The sequence below is a fragment of the Magnolia sinica genome, chromosome 9 (assembly GCF_029962835.1).
Source record: "Magnolia sinica isolate HGM2019 chromosome 9, MsV1, whole genome shotgun sequence".
NCBI lineage: Eukaryota > Viridiplantae > Streptophyta > Magnoliopsida > Magnoliales > Magnoliaceae > Magnolia > Magnolia sinica.
The window spans coordinates 28,893,320-28,914,162 of NC_080581.1; the positions used below are offsets into that span (position 1 = coordinate 28,893,320).

The 20,843-nt window shown below is 37.9% G+C and overlaps 2 long non-coding RNA genes across 2 annotated transcripts; both read right to left on the reverse strand.

Moving 5' to 3' along the window:
• Positions 1–2,917: 2,917 nt before the first annotated feature.
• LOC131254786 (uncharacterized) lies at positions 2,918–3,382 on the reverse strand. Its single transcript, XR_009175875.1, has 3 exons — positions 3,312–3,382; positions 3,137–3,229; positions 2,918–3,054 (listed from the first exon to the last, which is right to left on the reverse strand). It is a non-coding gene; the product is annotated as an uncharacterized LOC131254786 (long non-coding RNA).
• A 15,629-nt stretch (positions 3,383–19,011) lies between these two features.
• Positions 19,012–20,577, reverse strand: LOC131254784 (uncharacterized). The gene is made up of 3 exons (XR_009175873.1): positions 19,734–20,577; positions 19,352–19,650; positions 19,012–19,192 (listed from the first exon to the last, which is right to left on the reverse strand). It is a non-coding gene; the product is annotated as an uncharacterized LOC131254784 (long non-coding RNA).
• Positions 20,578–20,843: the final 266 nt, after the last annotated feature.

Here is a 20,843-nt window from a genome sequence, read left to right on the forward strand (position 1 = left end):
TACCATCATGGAATCCTGGGCGATCCAAGCTAATGACACATATACATAAGATAAGTTAAAAGTACACTGAGATTACTCTTTTTTTTTTCTTGTCTTCTTTTTCTAAGACTCGACTTTTCCATATAGGATGAAGTTAGGCAACTAGATTTAGGGCATGCTCACCATGCGTAACTGTCTTTAGGCTACGATTGCTTGGCACCATCTCTACTGTCAGATCTAGGATAAAGGAAGCTTATCCTTCTGAATGTGTGGTTGATTTAAATATGCCATCGGTTTTCTTATTTCGGCTTTTAGTAAGTAGTTGCATCAGTCTCGCTGCAAAGATATTGACATGTTTATCCAATTCTACAATTTATCCCCAAACAATTTATAGAAAATTTTTAATGAAAAGAAAAATATAATTGAATATTTTTATTACTGATATAGGTATTGATGTTGACTCTATGGAATGATTAAAGCTGGCAATGGACCAAGTCAGGAGTAGGAAAAATCAACATTTTGAGTAGGTTTGCTCATTGCCGTCCATTATCATCTATTTTGACCACTAGTTTGATTGAAACTCCACTAGGTGTTTAATTCACCAGATATTGCTTGTGATATTTGGGGCTCGTTCCTGGCTTTTATGCTTTGAATTGGTGTGATCTTTGTTGTCAGAAGCCTATTATCCGATGCAGTGCCGTGGAGTCCACCATGATGTATATATGTATTTCGCATCAATGTCATTCATCCATTTTGCCAGCTCATTTTAGGGCATGAGCCCAAAATTGAAGCAGATCCAAAGCTCAAGTGGACCACACCATAGGAAATGATGGAGATTGAACACTCCACCATTAAAAACTTCTTGGCAGCCACTAAAGTTTTAGATCAAGCTGATATTTGTGTTTCCCTTGGTCCAGGTATACGTGACGGTGTGAACAAATTGGATGGCAAATAAGCATAAGCATCATGACGGTCATAGGAAGGTTTCAAGGGTTGGCGTCATAATTCCCACTGTTTCGTGTGGTGTGGTCCACTTGAGTTTTGGATTGCTTCTTTTTTCGCTCATGCCCCGAAATGAGCTGGCAAACTTGATTGATGGCATTGATATAAAACACATACATCACGGTGGCTCTCATAGAGTCTTCTTGGTGCCAGGGTTTCCAAGGAATCCGCATTTATTACGTATTAAACTTGTAAGATTCTTGGGATCCAAAGCAACGGGTGGATATAGAAGTTCTTCCTACCTCTCTAAGGGTATTTTGAGATTTTAGGGTTGATCTAGTGGTATAGATATTCAATCTAGCATATCCTAACCATCAACGCTATACATGTTTGATTTGGACCATTTCACCATCCTATCAAAGTTTGGTTTGAACTATTTCACCATCCAAAGCAGGAAAACAAAAGTGCCGATTAAAGACACACCGCACCACACCATGCTATGATCCCGACCGTGGCTCCCGCAGTTGCACGAGGTTGCTCACATAGCATACTCTTGTTTTCAAATATAGAAGATTAGTGAGGAGTTTTTAAATAAATGCTTACACTATGGGAAATTGCTCTTTTACCGATGACATAATTCGTCGTTATTTTATCTTTTTTCTTTGGTAATGATTATTACCGATGAAATATGTTGTCGCTAAGATTGTCGCAATAAGGCTGTGGCTGAAGGCTTTTCCCTACAAAATATGACTTTGTCGACAATGATAAAATAAATACCGATGACTAAAATCGTCAGCCAAACATGTTACTTTTACTAGGAAAAAATAATATATTTCGTCGGTAAACACAACTTATACTGACGAATATCTTCGTCGGTAAAATTGTGGATAAACGACATTGCCGACGAGTACATTCATCGGTAAAACAATAATACCGATGAGTATGTTCATCGGCATAAGGCCAGATAAATGACATTACCGACGAGTATGTTCATCGGTAAAATAATAATACCGACGAGTACGTTCGTCGGCATAAGCCCATTATTACCGACGAAATAATTCGTCAGTATATCTCATATATAAATCGTTGGTATAAATTTTTGTATTAATTTGTACCTACGAAATATTTCGTCGGTAATAGTCTTTTTCCTCCTGGTTTCATTTATTTTCATAATTCAGGAAAAAATTCCTGATATACACCTGTAAATACACCTGTTACAATATATTTTCATCATATTCACATCCACAACCATCTAAACACAAATTATATCTATCCAAACACAAACCACATCCATCCATACACAAACAATCCTATCCACATCCACATACAACCGACATTCATCCACGCACAAATACATTTAAGCTTAACATTCGTATATAAAATAAGTCATAAATAAAATAAAAAATCATATCCACATCCATATACAACCCACATTCATCCACGCACAAATACATATAAGTTTAACATTTATATATAAAATAAATCATAAATGAAATAAAAAATCACGAAGATGAAGGTGGAGGTGGTAGGGCATCGGTGACAAAGCGTGCAGTGAGAGCCTGAGACATCTCCTGCATTTGTCGCTTATGCTCCACCCGCATCTCCTTGATCCTCCTCTCCTACTCCTCCCATCACCTCTCCTCCTCTCTCCGCTTTTGCTCCTCGTCCCTACGTCTCTCCAGTCGCTCTTTGATCTCATCGACGATGACCCGTAGCTGCTGAACCTCTCTCTCTCTCTCTGTGATATCAGCTCGACGTAAGGCACTCTCCCCATCGGTGGATCAGCTGGAGGCAACTCTAGCAGGTGTCATGAGCTTAGCACCATGGCCAAGCCCACGCATATATCCAGCATTGGTGCCAAGCACCTCGCTCAGGATATCTGGCTTAGTCCACTGATTACCATCGGGAGTGGGCTGACTGCGTATAGTGTCTATCGCCGCCTGTAATGAAAACATATGAATTTTTATAACGAATGATATTATTATAATTTAATGTAATTAAATTTTACAATGCAAAGATTTTTACCCAATTCTCGCTGGCTCTAGGATGAACCCAAGATCCCGTCGCCTACCGACAGTGAATCCCTCTGTAGAGGTCTACTGGTTCAAGCTCTTGGCTGGTGACGGAATCTCTCTGTACAATTGAAAGGACAATAGAGTTAATATAAATGAATGAAAAGAATATATCAAATTAATAATCACCAGTAATTTCTTACCATATCGTCACGATGTCGTACAAATGACTTTGAACCAGCTACGTGGTTCACTTGTAACTTTTCCCTATTCGCAGAATTTATTTTGCTCCTCTTCTAAACATATTATTCATAATACATTGTTATTAATTACAAATTTAATTGTTACCTTAAGATATCGTAAATATATAAATATTACCTGAAAAATCTCAGATGAAAATCTCTAACAGAGTATTCGCCAGTCGTCTATAGTCACGTGCGGCGGTTCGGATAGTACGGCTTCATTGTGGGTCCTGTACTGCTTGTACCACTGGTGTAACTCTTCGCGGTAGTCCTTGAACCGCTCCCTAATTGTATCGTCGACGGCATGAGGAATATAAGGAACACTCAAATCTAAGACAAATTTATCCTGCGGTTTCATAAATAATAGATTAATGTAATAAACTTATTAAGAAAATAATTTAACCGTAAATGAACTTTCATAAAAGAAAATTTAATTTACTAAAATTTACCTAAAGGTGCTGACGGATGAGCTGCTGCACATCATCTGTCACGTCTACCCAATGGGGGTAGTGGCAGGGATCAAAGATCGACATAAGACATAGACTTTCTATGTAAACAACCTGACATTATCCCCAACAAGTCTAAGGCAGTCCTGTGAGTACTCTACCGTCACCCTACCCTCACTTGTAAGTCGCTCTAAAACTAACCCACTTGTGGGACCACGTTCTCGTCGGTTGGTCAACAATGCTGTCGCAAAAGAAATATGTAAGTCTAAACATAAACAGAAGTCACTAAATAAATATATGTCTAAACTTACATGCAATGCCCAGTATATGCTAAACTGAGGGCTCGGACGCCTATGATGCAGTATGCGACGTCGATGTTGTCTCCGTCGCATCACGGGTGGAATGGGTAGATCCAGTGCACGAATGACTTGATCTTCCACCTGGTGCCATGACTGAATATGTGCGAATTACAAACTTATAAATTTAAACAATGTCAGTACAAGTGTATGAACATAAATATAATAAATACATTAAACTTTACAGTGAAAGTGAAATATACTAAAACATTATACAAGTAGTGTTGATAGTAGAATGAATTTGTACTTATGCTTAGAGAGATGATTAAAATATGATTTGACCATTACACTATAATGTAAGCAGAATATAATAAAACTGTAAACATTCTAGTAAAATTTAAAAATTCTATTACACACCGTCATTCTATATTAAATACATGTATTTCATTGTAATACGAAACAACTTCGAATCAACTATCCAAGTACTCCCTTCATAAGTTATCGTATGCTGCAGAAGTATATGTTAAGATATGTGAAGCACTCGACATTGTTACAGCTAACATGCCAGTTACAATAAGAGAAATTTGGTCTCTTAGGACTCCATTCAGATGTGCAAGTGACAAAATCACATCTTTCATACGAAGTTTTTCACGGTTATATTCCTCCATCAGGTTCGGAATTTCTTTAAGATTGTATAATCTTTCATCTAAGTCATCGTCGATATATTCCTCCCTACACTATTGACCAGACCGAGTATCTCTTTGGCTCTACCAAAAGAAGATAGGACCGAAAAGTCCATCCGCATCAGTTGATGAAGTATACTGCGTGCTTCCGCTACGCTCCGGTTTGAGGAGGACATGATCAGAAATTGATTCAACTGTAAATGTGGATTATAAACAAGTCAATTAAAGGAATAAATCATGACTTGTAAAACATGTATACATGTAATTATCAAATTATTCAAATTGAAAAATGACATGTAAATCATGTGTATATTTAATAATCATCATCTGTATCACTATCGCTTAGGACTATTTCTTCTTCACCATTACTATCGCTGATTAGTATTTTCTCTTCATTGTCTGCAACATTGTCATTAATAAAACCACAATCATCTCTAACAATGTCACATATTATTGAGTCATCAACATGATCAGGTGGCACATCATCTCTATCTAATTGCACCACATCAATATCAACATTTGGATCAGTCCCTCTATCCCTAGATGGCATGTCTTCTTGATATGCTTGTTCAACCCTAGACGTTTCATTTCCCCCGTCCTCGCTATCTTCAATGTTTGATTCAGGAACGTCAAATATGTTCTTGGGTTTTATTTTTTACACCACGTGCCAAGAGCCACCTAACTTGGTATCAACGAGGTAAAATACTTGTTCGACTTGGTTGACGATGACAAATGGATCATCCTTAAACCACTTTCAAGATAAATTTACGCTCATAAAGTAGTCGTCAGTCTGTATTCCTAACTTCTTATTTTCAATGTCCCACCAATCACTTTTAAATAAGTACACCCTTTTTCTCATACAATAACTCAGCTCAATAATATCTGTCAAAATGCCATAAAAGTCAATTTTTACCTCCTCATGCGTTCCCATCACAACCACCCCACTATTTTGTGTGGTCCTATACTTCTCATGCTCTTCAGTGTGGAACCGAATCCCGTTTACAATACAACTTGTATATCTACATACACGTCTATCAGGGCCACACGTTAGTAAGTAGAGTGCATTATATGCATCTATAGAGTTACTAGCGCGCAATGTCTTCATCTATTATCATGTACAGAATGTAATTATTTAGAAATTTTCTTAGGTTTAAATATTATGCAATACAACAAAATTCTAAGTATGGTGAGATACAAGGTGAAATCTTACATATTTTGCGAACCATTCTAAAAACCGATCCTGATGCATTCGATCATAATTTGTAGGGTATTGGGACTTCATCTTCTCGATATGTTTGCTACACATAATTGGTACGTCATCAGCAAGAAACATTAAGATCATCATATGTAGAGATACAATTATCGAGGGAAGACTTACTCTAAGTACGACTCTATTTCTTCACAATTATGCAACACATACCACCGCGCCTTTGCTTGATCCCCAATGTCCATATCCTGAAACTTCGGGGATCCTAAAGGATGGATGTTATTTGCGAATATTGATATGAGTCCTTGTTCATGCTCCTTCCCTTCGTCGGCATTCCGATCTTCTTGGTTGAATCTATTCTCTATGCCATGAAGATACATAGAGCAAAATATCAGGCACTCATTATCAATGTACACCTCAGCAATAGATCTCTCTGGATATGCCTTATTCCTTACAAATCATTTTAGTGTGTGAAAGTATCTGTACACAAACCACTATGTTATACATATGAAAACATGAATATATGTAGTTTATGGAATGAATAAAAATTTTTAATAGGTTCTACCACCTTTCGATCGGATACATCCAACGATATTGTATTGGGTTGCAAGATTCACCTCGTGTGGTAAGTGAATCGCTAGGTGTACCATGATATCGAAAAACGCAGGTGAAAATATTCTTTCAAGTTTGCAAAGGATTATGACATTGTCCGACTTCAGTCGTTTAATAACCTCTACATTCAACGATTTTGAACACAAATACTTAAATAATATCCCCAACTCAATCAACACTGCACTGATATCCTTGCTTAGGAATCCATGAATCACAACCGGTAGTAGATGTTGCAAAAGGACGCGACATTCATGACTTTTCATTCCTGTTAACTTACAGTCCATAATGTTTATGTGCCGAGAGATATTTGACACATACCCATCGAAAAACTTCACCGATCTCAACCATTCACATAAACATTTTTTCTCTAGTTTTGTCAATGTATAGCAGGCTACTAGTATAGTATATGAATTTACATGTGGTTGCAAGTGCAACTCTTCCCTTAAACTCATTGCTTGTAGATTCAATCGAGCCTTAAAATTATCTTTTATTTTCTTCTCTATGTTCATTAATGTTTCGAAGACATTGTCATATATATTCTTCTCAATATGCATGACATCCAAGTAATGTTGCAATTTCAGATCACTCCATTAAGACAACTTTAAAAAATGCTCTTCTTCCTCTAGTTATACTCCAATACTGTACGTTTCCTCTTTTTCAAGTGCGGTGCCTTACCAAATCTAACTTCTCCAATGTTACTCAGTTGTTGTATCACATCTTCTCCAGATAGCTCTTTCGGTGGTAGCTTATGGTCATGTTTACCATCAAAGATCATCGTCTTCCTATGCCAACTATAATCGCTCGGAAGAAAGCGATGAAGGCCCATATAACATGTTTTTTCACCACGCTTCAATAACAATGAACAAGTCTTAATATTACATGTATGATAAGCCAACTTTTCCTTTGTGCTCCACCCAGACAAATTCTCATATGCTAGAAAGTCATTTATTGTCCACAAGACCGCTGCATGCAATTGAAATGTCTATCCTGCAACTGTGTCATACGTCCGTACACCTTGTCTCCACAACTCATTTAACTCATCTACTAACGATTATAAATACACATCAATGTCATTCCTGGGTGACCTAGGTCCAGGAATAAGCAATGACATCATGAAAAATGACTCCTTCATATACAACTAAGGAGGTAAATTATATGACATAAGTACCACTGGCCACATACTGCACGAGCTACTCATATTACCAAATAGATTAAAACCATCACTTGCAAGACCTAGTCGAACATTACGAGAATCTTCAGCAAACTAGTCATATTGCTTGTCAAAATTTTTTCAGCCTTCAAAGTCCGCAGGGTGCCTCAATATACTATCATCATGAACGTGTTTCTCCTTATACTACCTCATATCTTCAGCCATCTTGCGAGACATAAACAATCTTTGCAATCTGGGTTTCAATGGGAAGTACCTTAACACCTTTTGTTGGATTTTCTTACGTTTGGCTTCGTCATACTTCCACTTAGACTCTCCACATTCTGGACACTCTTCAACATATTCATGCTCTTTCCAATATAATACACAATCATTTATACATGCATGTATGAAGATGTAACCAAAGTCCAAGTCTCGCATCAAGGATTTTACCTCATAATGAGACTTAGGCATTGTCTCACCATTCGGTAATGCTTCTTTTAACAAGTCAAGTAACATGTCGAACGATTTGTTACTCCAATGATTTATTATCTTCAAATGAAGTAACCATGTAAGAAAATTTAACTTGGAGAAGTTCTCACACCCCAGATAAAGTAGATGTTACACATCCCTCAACAACCTACTAAACTTTTCTGATTCGACATCACCCATAAGAGGAATATCTTGGATACTACTTGTCGCTGCAAAATCAGTATCTACAATTGTTCCCTTGAACACATCCCCTATAATATCTTGCATTTCATCAACGTCTTCATCCTCGTCATTCGGCACAATTGGGTCAGCAAGGACTTCAGTGGCCTCAACTATTTGGTGGAACTTTTCACCGTGATGGATCCACCAAGTGTAACCCTGGTTAATCCCAACTATGAACAATTCATCTTCTACTTTGTCTAAAGTCTTATGAACCATGTTCTTGCATTTTCAACATGAACACCTAATTCTATTGCTTGAATCTGCTCAATATTGTGTAAATTCCATGAACTCTTGAACTCCTTATTTATACTCTAGGCCAAACCTGTTCTTAGCTCGCATCTAACTCTTATCCATCTCTACAATGAAAGATTAGAGTCAGTTTACGAAAATAGGTTTAAGATTAGGTTAGGGTTATAGGTTTCGGATTAGGTGTAGGTTTAGGTTTAGGTTTAAGTTTAGGTTTAGGGATTCAGGTTCGGTTTCGGTTTCGGGATTGGGTTTAGGATTAGGTTTTCAAGTTTAGGTTTAGGTTTAGGTTAAGGTTATAGGTTTAGGATTAGGTGTAGGTTTAGGTTTAGGTTTAAATTTAGGTTTAAGAATTCGGGTTCGGTTTTGGGTTCAGGATCGAGTTTAGGTTTAGGTTTTCAAGTTTAGGTTTAGGTTTAGGTTAGGGTTATAAGTTTGGGTTTAGGTGTAGGTTTAAGTTAAGTGAATTAAGTTTAGGTTTAGATTTAGGTTAAGGTTATAGGTTTAGGTTTAGGTTTAGGTTTAGGGATTTGAGAATAGGTTTAGGTTTAGGTTAGGGTTATAGCTTTAGGTTTAGGTGTAGGTTTAGGTTTAAGAATTTGAGATTAAGTTTAGGAATTCGGGTGCAGGTTCGGGTTTGGGATCGAGTTTAGGTTTAGGTTTAGGTGTAGGTTTAGGTTTAGGTATTTGAGAATAGGTTTAGGTTTAAGTTTAGGCTTAGGGTTTAAGGATTCGAATTCGGATTCAAGTCCGGGATCGGGTCTAGGTTTAGGTTTTCAAGTTTAGGTTTAGGTTTAGGTTAGGGAGTTGAGATTAGGATTAGGTGTAGGTTTAGGTTTAGGGATTTGAGTTTCGGTTTAGGTTTAGGTTTAGGAATTCGGGTTCGGGTTCGGGTTTGGGATCCGATTTAGGTTTAAGTTTTCGAGTTTAGGTTTAGGTTTAAGTTTTCGAGTTTAGGTTTAGGTTTAGGTTAGGGTTATAGGTTTAGGTTTAGGTGTAGGTTTAGGTTTAGGGATTTGAGTTTCGGTTTAGGTTTGGGTTTAGGAATTCGAGTTCGGGTTCGAGTTGGGGATCGGGTTTAGGTTTAGATTTAGGTTTAGGTTAGGGATCTATTTGACCTTATCAACATGCTTGACGTGAAATAAACATTATAGTGGGCCCGATGAAGTTTTTAACGTTGGGCATTCAATCACGATTGTTTTCCTGTGGTGTGATCCACACTTGATCCTTGGATGTGCCTCAATTTGGGACATCCTCTAAAATGTGCTGCTGCAAATGCAGATGGACAACATAGATGTACAACACATAGATCAAGTTGGGTCCCACAGTCAAGGCCTAACCCACTAAGCTAGTTACGCCTAAAATAGTATTGCGTCCTGAGTTACTCAGTATTCTCAGTTGGGCCCATTGTAAATATATGTAGTTTATATACACCATCCATCTGCTTTTAGATCATTTCAGGGGTTGAAACCAAAATTGAATCATATCCAAAACTTAGGTGGATATAATAATTTCCATCATTGAAACCTTTCTGGGGCCTGCAGTGATGTTTATTTATCATCCAAGCTGTTCACAAGATCACACAGACATTGATGAAGGGAAAAAATAAATATCAGCAGTTCCCACCTTCCAGGGACCCCCGCTCAACATCCAGATAGCTCTAACGCACATTCGGGTTAGCTCCATCAATTTCAAGCTAATACATAAACACGAGCCTGTCCAAATGACCAGGCCAGTCATATTATTGTCCATAGGAAATGGATAGTTTCATCATGGTCATAACAGCGGTTTCGACCTTCCAAGGACCACGCTTAACATCCGAATAGCTCTGACACACATCCAGGTATGCTTCATAAGGTGGGTCATACCCGGATGGATAGAAAGCATATAGAACATATACAAATGGATGAATAAAAAGCATCCATTTGATTATCAGTTCACTTTGCGTATTGTGGCCCACCGAGGAGTAAAACTGCCTGACTTGTGAGAAAAAACTGCCTCATAAGTCACAACTATAAACTAACAAGTCACAATAATAATTTAAGAAAAAAATGTAATACATATTAAGCTAACTATATACAATGCACAATAATGAGAAAAGCGAAGAAGTTATCCATAATTATCCATAATTGTTTCAATTTTTTTACTAATTGTTTCTAAATATCTTATTCCTATTTGTCTGTATCTAGAGGTGCTGATTGTCTTTATCCCATTCGATAACATACCATGTACTATCACCATACAAGTTACTTGCGAGCCAAAATTTCGGCACCACCTCCCTATATTCTCTAGATATATGTAAAATTCAATATTAATTAGTTGCCACACTCACATGTAATTCCTTACACATGTAGTGGAAACTAACTAGTAAATAATCACATATCCGGAGAAAATATAGGGAAACACTATCGAAATTCCAACCACATGTAAATTGAATGATGACAACTTAAATACATGGTATGGTACCGAACTGTCCAAAATGGGACAATTTAGGAATTCATAAAGAACAAATATTTTTAGTGGAATGATTGTACTTGTTCAGTATAAATTCCTAAATGAGGGGTATATTGCTGAACCACTAGGTGGCCTAAATATTAATTAACAATATCATATCACAAATAATCATAAGCATCAACATGACAATATGTAAAGAACAATTATCAAAATATATAAGAAACAATTTATCCATATGAGTACAATTCTACAAGAAGATAATGTTTAAAAACAAATAAGAAAATAATGCATATGATCATTAACATATAACATTTTAGTTAATTCACAACAATTTAGTAGGAAAGTTAAGTCTATACGAGTATAACTACAAGTCTACAACTGCAACTCTACAAGCTTATAAGATTATAACTAAAAAACTTAATACATCAAAGTTAATTTTCCTACTATAGGTCAGATCCATAATTTTCGTCATCCAAACTCGGGCTAGTGGTACTATCCTCTCCAATATGATCATTAACCTCCCCTGAATCAGAAGGTGGGTAGACTATTTCACCATGCTCTTGTATAGATTCAACTAATTTTTTCAAACTTTTTTTATGAGTTAACCTATACAGAATACCCAAGTTCTTATAGAATGAGGTGAGTTTGGAAATAAACTTTAATGGCTTCTTGCTTGTCGAGCTCGGTCTTGCTTCTATGTCATGTTGTCGAGGAGTACATCATTGATATCTTGATGCATCTGCCTCTTCCTTACTCAAGGCTAATTGTAATTGTTCTTCTTCTAGTCTTCTTAATCTAGTTGTATTCTCTTCTTCCTTTTTCCTACTTATTCACTTCTCTCTCTCTATTTTAGAATCTTCATTATATATCTTATGGCTAGTTGGATTTGGTGTGGGGGGAGGGAGTAAAAGGCTTCTTGTTGGAGTCTATAAGAGCCTAGTATAAAAATCGTATCTCCTCTGATGCTTTGGGACATGGTTTTACATCTCCCCCTGACCTGATAAGTTTAGTCTAAGCCGATCTATTTTGTTAACAAATCTGGCCCCACATAATTTACATTGGATTTTCAATTTTCTAGAAGTTGGGGAGTACACTTGGGATCCATAATCTCAAATATTGGTGGATGGCTCATTTGAAGACTTTGTTTGTTGCACATCATTTAGAAATAAAGCATATTTCAGAGCTACAACAGTTTTAGATAAGGATATTCATATTGCTTCTTATTAGTTACTTCAACAGGAATTACACAGGAAGTTGGTAGGTCTCAATTGTTTATCCATAAATTGCCCACATGTCTGGCATAGGAAATTGGTAGGTCCTATCTATAGGTTCAAATTATTGTACATGAAAAAGGTGTGTTTCAAGGTTCATAAGGATTGCATTCCATTGCCAGAAGATGTTTTTAAGAAGGCAATTAAAGAGAACTATGATGCAAACAGGAATAAGTTCAAGACGGAGCTTACTGTCCAACAAGTAAGGAATGCATACTGTTATGGAAGTAACTGATCGAGCAGGCCTATAACTTTTGGTTTAAATGAGGAACATATGATCCTTGGCCCAGAGACATGAGTAGTAATATTTTTGGGCCCTAAATTGGATGATGGGTGTAGGAGTATCTTATTTATGCAACATGTTGGGGCTTTTTGTGATACAAATCAAGGGAGTTGTTTTACGGAGATAATTGTATGCGATTAGTATGTACTGGACATGCAAATAGTTGTATTGGACACTTGGACAGTTTGACCATTTATTGGATTGTCCATTTGGTCCAATACTCCCTTCTTTTGAAATGGGTCATTGAGCCGACATCACATTGATTCCTAAACATTTGATGAATGACTTCTAAAATGGATGATGCAGATAAAATGGAATATAAATTATAAAATATCCAGTAATCAAACCTGGAAGTCCGTAGGTGGACCCCCACCCTATTAGAAATCCCAACTGTCCTATTGGTACATTGGAAAATGAATGTTTATGACAAAAAAAAAAAGCATCTGTCGGATGGTCAGATTAATCAGTGTGATTTTGGCATGGTGAGGCCGATGAAAGGTGGATGGATTGGATGAATCATCCATTTCATCCAACATACTCATAATGGGCTACAAAGCTAACATTGGATTGATTTCCATGATCATAAACATGCAATCAGCTTGTAGAACGGATGATACAAATAAGTTTGAATAAAAAGGTCCAGTAGTCAGAACTGTCAGTCCTTCAGGAGGATCCTACCCTCAATGGGAAAGCCTATCCATAAGCTATCCAATAGGTGGTTTCAAAATGGACAGTTACAACAGAAAGAGGCCATCTGTTGGATGGTTGGTTGATCAATGCAATATGGCTAGGTGGGGCATCAGGCGGGCCATCATGGAACCCGATTCGAGATCCAAGCCACTCATCAGGCGGACCCCATTCTCCAACGGAATCAAGAAAGAAGAAAAAAGAATAAGAAGAAGAAGAAGAACCACTCACCTTGTTGGGCGAGATCTGGCAGACGTTCGGGCAGCATTCAGGGCCTCGGGCAGTCGTAGGCCGTAGGTGGTGGTGGCCCACCTCTAATTGATGTTGGTCAGGCGAGCGGGCGGCGAGTAGGGGTAGCGGGCTGGGTGGGGATCGTGGGGTAGAGATATGGAAAGAGAAGAAAAGGGGGAAAGGGAAAGGGAGGCAGCCATGTGGGTGGAGTGGGGTAGGGTTTTACTTTAGATATATATATATATATATATATATATATATATATATATAATATTTAAAAAAATATAAAAACCTATTTCTAATGAGCCGAGTTGAGCTCGAGTTTGAGTTTCGAGTCGAGTCGAGTTAAAATGGCCCATGGTCGAACTCAGCTCGAACTCAACTCGAGCTACAGGATTTCAGCTTAACTAGGCTAGACTCAGCTATTCAAGCCAAGTCAATCGGAGCTAACTTAAGCTGAGTTGAGCGAGTTATTCGAGCTAGTTCAACTCGTGAACAACTCTAGTTAAAATACACCCAAGTATTCTAGCAAACATCTACATGCAACAAAGCATAAGGGGATTTTTCCTTATTTTAAAGGTAGAACAAGGCATGGATCATTTTCGAAAATGGCAGCCAAGCAGATTGCTCTGTTGAGCTATGAAATAACAAAAAAGAAATGTGATGAGCCGACCATGATGTTTATATGCCATCCATGATGTGGGGTCCACCGTGATGTTTATATGTCATCTGGCCCATTCACAAGGTGATTTCCACCAGGATGAAGGGAAAACGAGATATCAGCAAGATCCAAAACTTCCGCCAGCCCCAAGCATTTAATATCTGTTGTTTCTTGTGGTGGGGCCCACCTGAGTTTTAGATCTACCCCGTGCATGGGATAAATATGAGCTGAAGAGACTGATGGATGGAATGGATGTTATAAGGACATTGTGATGGGCCCAACCAAGCATTGTGTTACATGGGCTCCTGAAAGCCCCTTCCAGTTGCTCCATCCCTATTCAACAGAGGCTAAAAATCCATCAACACCAAACATGGGAGGGGATGCCACTAATGTGTGTGTATTCCTGGGCACACTCATATATACCAAAATGCTCTCCTAAGATGGAATTTCGTAAAAACTTTTGACATGTGTTGTGGGTACAACATTTAGCCCCATTTCATTTATAGGCAAAAAGGTCAGATTTCATTTACAGGCTCTCCAAATGAAAAGATTGGCTCTCCATTTACAGGACTTAAAGAATTTATAGGCTATCCAAAGACAGACAATCATTTACACCTTGCAGCCAAAACAGGACATGTTGTAAATGATTGATTACCACATAAACCATTTACAGGCATCCAAACGAAAATTGATTTACCCTCATTTCAAAAAGACCGGAATCATAAGAATGAAATAGAATATCATCTGAGCCCTAGAATCTTCCATCGATCATCAAATCGAAGACAAAAATAGAAAAATGCACAATAGACATCCATCCAATGATTGTAATCTATACAAAATAGTTCGAATCGGTAGAAAGTGGAATTAGGAAAAAAGTGAAAGAGAAGAAATCGATGAGAGAAAAAATATATAGATTACCTATTCGACCAATGTAAGAGAGATTTGAGAGGAGAGATGGAGAGGGAGATAATCGGGCATCGGGCAGGCAGCAACGAGTTAGGGTTTAGGATGACCGGAATAGGGACGTCGGGCAGGCAGCAACGCTTGTTTGGGTGGGAGAGGGTAGTAAGGTAAGAAGAGGGAAGGGTAAAAAATATTTTTGACTTAAAACATAACATTATTACCGACAAAAGTTTTTGCTGGTGATAGTTTTCACAATTAGTCGGTAAAAGGATTCAAAAATATTTGGGCCCACCCATGCTCTATCAGCCCTATCCACTCCGTACATATGTTTTTAAATATACTTATTAGCTACATCAAAAACAAAAATTACAACTCAACATCCATGATCAGCCACACAAAGTGAAATAATATGTCCACCGTTCATTTTGTCCGACAATGTATCTATTTCTTCGGTAAAAAGCTCCTTTATCGACGATTTTTTTCATCAGTAAGAAGTTCCTTTACTGACGATATTGTATAACATCGGTAAAAATAGCCTCTCCATCATCGGAAAGGACACCAAGAGATCTTTTGCAGACGAACTATTTGATTCGTCATGAAAAATTACATTTACCAATGAAATAATCGTCGGGAAAATAGTTTTCACCGACGATACATAATGTTGTCGGGAAAAGTTTCCAGGCCGTCATTGTAAATAGTGGCGGGAACATATTTGGTCGTGGCGGAAATCTTTTGCCGACGAAATATGATCTCATCGAGGAAAGTCATGTTTACCGACGAAATTAATTTCATCGGAAATAAGTTCGTCGGTAAGAAGCCAATTTCTTGTGGTGTTATTTTTCTTAACAACTTTCTAACGTGGGACAAAATTAAATATAATTAAGACAAATAAATTAACAAAGGTTAAAATTGATTTATTTATTTTTCTAGATTTTCTAATCTTCCTTTTTAACCATTTTAATTTGACAATATGACGGTGCAAATATTTAATTTAACATATTTTAATAGCCAATATCTATTAGACAGTTTCACCCATCGAACTTCAATTTCCCATGCTAATCAAATGGTTGGGATCATCCCATCAAACTTTTATTTGGACCGTTTTACCATCCCAAGTGGAGAAAACATTTTTTATGGCATCAATTGTTTCATCCATGGGGTGCAGATGAGGGCATACTTTTCAAACAGAAGGAGATGGGGTATTGGTTCTGTCCATAGACTTACTTTTCAGTGGGTAAGGAGAAAATAGGGCATTGTTTTTTTTTTTTTCCTTCCTTTTTTGTAGACTTGATTTCTTTCCATATATGATGAAGAGTAGATCGAGGGCATGCTCACCATGTGCAACTGGATTCGGGCTATGATTTTCTGGCACCATCTCTACCGTCATATCTAAGATGAATGAAAAGCTTGTCTTCTTGAATGTGTGGTTGATTTAAACAGGACATTGGTTTCTTTGTTTTGGCTTTTATTAGGTGGTTGCGTCAGTCTCACTGCTAAGATATGGAAATGTCCATCCAATTCTACAATATGTATACAAACCATTTAATGAAAAGGAAAAATGTAATTGAACATTTTTATTAGTAAGATGAAGATATTGATGTTGAATGGAAGGATTAAAGCTGGCAATGGACCAAGCCTGGGCTAGGAAAAATCAAGGCTTGCACATTGCCGTCCATTATCAGCTATTTTGACCACTAATTTGATTGAAACTCCATGCGGTGATGGGTGACCTGAAGGCTAGTTTTGGTGCTGGAATATTGCTTATGTTGAATGGTAGGTGTTTAGTCCACCACAGACTACTCGTGATCTTTGGGGCTCGTTCCTAGCTTATGCTTTGAATTGGTGTGATCCTTGCTCTCATAGGCATAGGCAGAGCTGTGCGGTCCACCGTCATGTATGTATTTTGCATTAATGTCATTCATCCATTTTGCCAGCTTATTTTAGGGCATGAGCCCAAAATTGAAGCAGATCCAACGCTCAAGTGGACCACAATACAGGAAACCACCCTACAAGAAATGATGGAGATTGAACACCCCACCATTAAAAACTTCTAGGCAGCCACAAAAGTTTTAGATCAAGCTGATATTTATGCTTCCCTTGTCCAGCTCTATGTACGGTGTGAACAGGTTGGATGGCAAATTAGCACCGGCATCACGGCAGGTCATAGGAAGGTTTCAATGGTTGGTGTCATAATTCCCAATGTTTCCTTGGTATGGTCCACTTGGATTGCTTCTTTTTTGGCTCATGCCCTGAAATGAGCTGGAAATTTTGATTGATGGCATTGATATAAAAAACATACATCACAGTGGCTCACACGTTGGAAAGGGATGGCCTACTCCCCCTGCCACTAACCAATGGCTAGTAGTCGGTGCTCTGTGAGCCCCACCATAATATATGTGTTTCATCCATGCCATCCACTCATTTTTTCAGATCATTTTAGGGCATGAACCCAAAACTGAGGTTGATCCAAATCTCAAATGGACCGCAAAGCATTGATTGAATGCCCATCATTAAAAAATTTGTGGCGGCCACAAAAGTTTTGGATCAAGCTGATATATAATGTTTTCCCTTCATCCAACTCTCTATGACATAATTAAAAGGTTAGATGTCAAACAACCATTACAGTGGGCCTTAGGAGGTTTTAATGGTGGACATTCAATCACTACTGTTTTCCTATGGCGTGGTCTACCTGAGATTTAGATCTACCTTATTTTTGAGATCAAACCCTAAAATTATCTTTCAAAATGGTTGGACGGGGTGGATAAAACACATACATCATGGTGGGCTCCACATAGCACTGACCACTATCCTCCCTGCTGGTGGCCGTGTCACTAGCCAAACCCCGTCCGGCTCTCACATGGTGGCGTTTCAGGAAATCTGCATCTATTACGTATTGAGCTTCTACGGGTCGGACGCGATCCCGCGTCCTACCCCGCCCGTCTCCAGCTGGCAATGGGAATAAATTTTGAGTGGCGACCGTGATGTACGGGTCTTATCCACATGTCCATCCATTTTTTCGTATCATTTTAGGGGATAAAACAAATAATTAGGCAGATCCAAGGCTCAAGTGGACCACACCATAGGAAGCAGTGGTGATAATGATTCTCATCGTTGAAGCTTTTCTAGGGTCCACCGTGATGTTTATTTGCCATCCAACTTATTCATAACGTTACGTAGACGTGGATGGAGAGAAAACATAAATATCAACTCCATCCAAAACTACTATGGCCCCCAAGAAGCTTTCAACGGTAAGAGTTTAATCCCCATTGTGTAGTCCACTTGAACCTTGGATTTGGTTTATTTTATGTTTTGTACTCTAAAATGATACGAAAAAAGATGGATGAACGGTGTGGATAAGAGCCATACATCACGGTGGCCACTCAAAGCTGCTGAGATGGGCGGAATTAGACGCAATCCGCCTCCCTGAGAGTCTTGGGTCGAAAGCAACGAGTGGTTCTAGAAGTTCTTCCACTACAAGAAAAGGAGGTTTTAGCCACGGTTCAAAATTGAGGCTAAAAAGATTAAAAACTGAGGCTAAAGCCTTTAACCTCAGTTTTGCCTCAGTTATCCAAACCAAGGTTGAAACCCTTGTGGCTAAAGGCTTTAGCCTTAGTTTTAGCAACCAAGGCTAAAATGACTATTATAGCCTCGGTTCTTCAAGTGAGGCTAAAAACCTTTTTAACTTCAATTTTTTCGAAATGAGGCTAAATCAAAATTTTATCCTCCATTGTTTTCAACTGAGACTAAATCTAAATTTTAGCCTCAATTGCCTCTAACCGAAGCTAAATCTATTTTTAACCTCGGTTCTCAACAACCGAGGCTAAAGTCTTTAGCCATGGGAATTTCAGCCTTGGTTATCAACAACCAAGGCTAAATTCAAGCCTCAGTTACAAATTGAGGTTAAATTTATTATTTTTATTTTTTTAAATATTTATTTAAACTACTAATCCATTCTTTCAATTCACTCATGAAACAATCAATCATGAAAGCTACAATACCAACAAAACAGTTAACAACAGTCTATTTAAAGTTTAACTCAATCAAACTGTTACACAACATTAGATTCCACAGATAATACAAAGTCATGGTCGCGCCCGTCGTCACCGGTGTCGTCATGCTTGGCGGACCCTGAGATAACACTGCCCGTCCATCTTCTGCTGCTTCTGCTGTTATCCGCTGCATTACAAAATAACAAACAACAAATAACTCATCACAACACAAAAAAGAAACCAAAGTGCACAACAATGAGTCAACACATTTTTCCTCCACTATTGTGTTATCTGCTACATTACAAAATAACAAACAACAAATAACTTATCACGCAGCTTGTTATACCTGAAAAAAACAGGTCAGTGGTTACTCCAAACATAAGCTACATCCGCGCAACTAAAAATTGCCAACAAGGCAAACTAGAAAGCCTGACCAGCATCACCCATAGGTAGAAGCCTGGGAAAACAGTGGCGAGAATAAGAACACAACTAAATATCTAGTATGCCTCTTAATGAATTTGAATGAATATCAGAAACAGGGAGAACAAGTACTTACTGCTGCTTTACAAAGTGGACCTTGACCCCAGGCAATTCAACAAACTCCGGCCATATCTTTGCGCTTGGTGTGCCCAGAGTTCGGAATATCTGAAATGAAGTAAAACCACAATAACTGAATAAAACAGTGCAGCTAATAATAGGCATGAGAAGAACTTGTGCAGAGTAGAAACCTTGTCAAGCTGATCAAATTCAGTTTTCCCATTGAATAACAGTTCCTTTGCTAAAAGTTCTGCCATTATACAACCTAGTGACCACATGTCAATAGCTGTTGAATATTGCTTTGCTCCCAATAGAAGTTCAGGTGCCCTGTGAGGTACGAAGCAATGAAAACTACAATGAGGTTGCCTAGAAATTGCAATATGTTATTGAAAGGAATTGACTGACATAGGCAAGACTACCATGATCAGCAAGATGAACTAGGTCCTCAATGGAAGAACTTAGAGATAGAAGAAAGAACAAAAAACATGTTTTTGACCCATATCATGCGAAAATCTTGGAAAAGAAAATATGTAATGAAATAAAAGAAAGCACGGGTACAACATCTAAGAGCAGGTCAAAATTGATTTTGTCCAAACCAATCACATGTATAAGAAAAGTGCAGCTTGAATGGGTCAACCACAAGCAGAAAACAACAGCAGTGTGAATCAACCAAAAAGTAAAATAAAATATTAATCTTTAAGGAACTGTTCACCCCTCCAATAAGGATAGTTGTGTGGATTAAGCAAACCAATGTCATTACAGGCACATCCTAAGGAGGAAGGATGAGAACAAAAAATAGACAAGAAACCATTCAAGACGCATTCCACATGCAACTGTCAGAGTCGACAAAAACCATATAACATCATCCATGAGGATAATAAGCATTTCATGACAAGATAGCAACGGACATAGCCCATGGGCATGAACCAGGAAAGCAAGAAAAACTTGCCAACACTTGTGAGAATGGAAAATGAATGACAGTGATGAAAAATATTGCAAGGTTCTAGTTTTTCAGAAAGGATTGACCAACGGATCATGTATTGCCAGAGGATCATTTGTCTTTTCACCTGCAAACAACATTGCCCATTGGGCATGAAGTAACCATGAAAGTAGCCTCAATAATTCATAATATATGCTGCTGGAAGTGGCATACCTATCTTATAAGCCACTGATGGTGCAGCAGGTGAAATGAGGATGTCATTTTCATCCAATTTTGACATCTCTATTTCCTATAATATACACGTTATCATTATTCATGTAAACTATGTCACCATCATAAAATTGATATGTATAAAAATAAT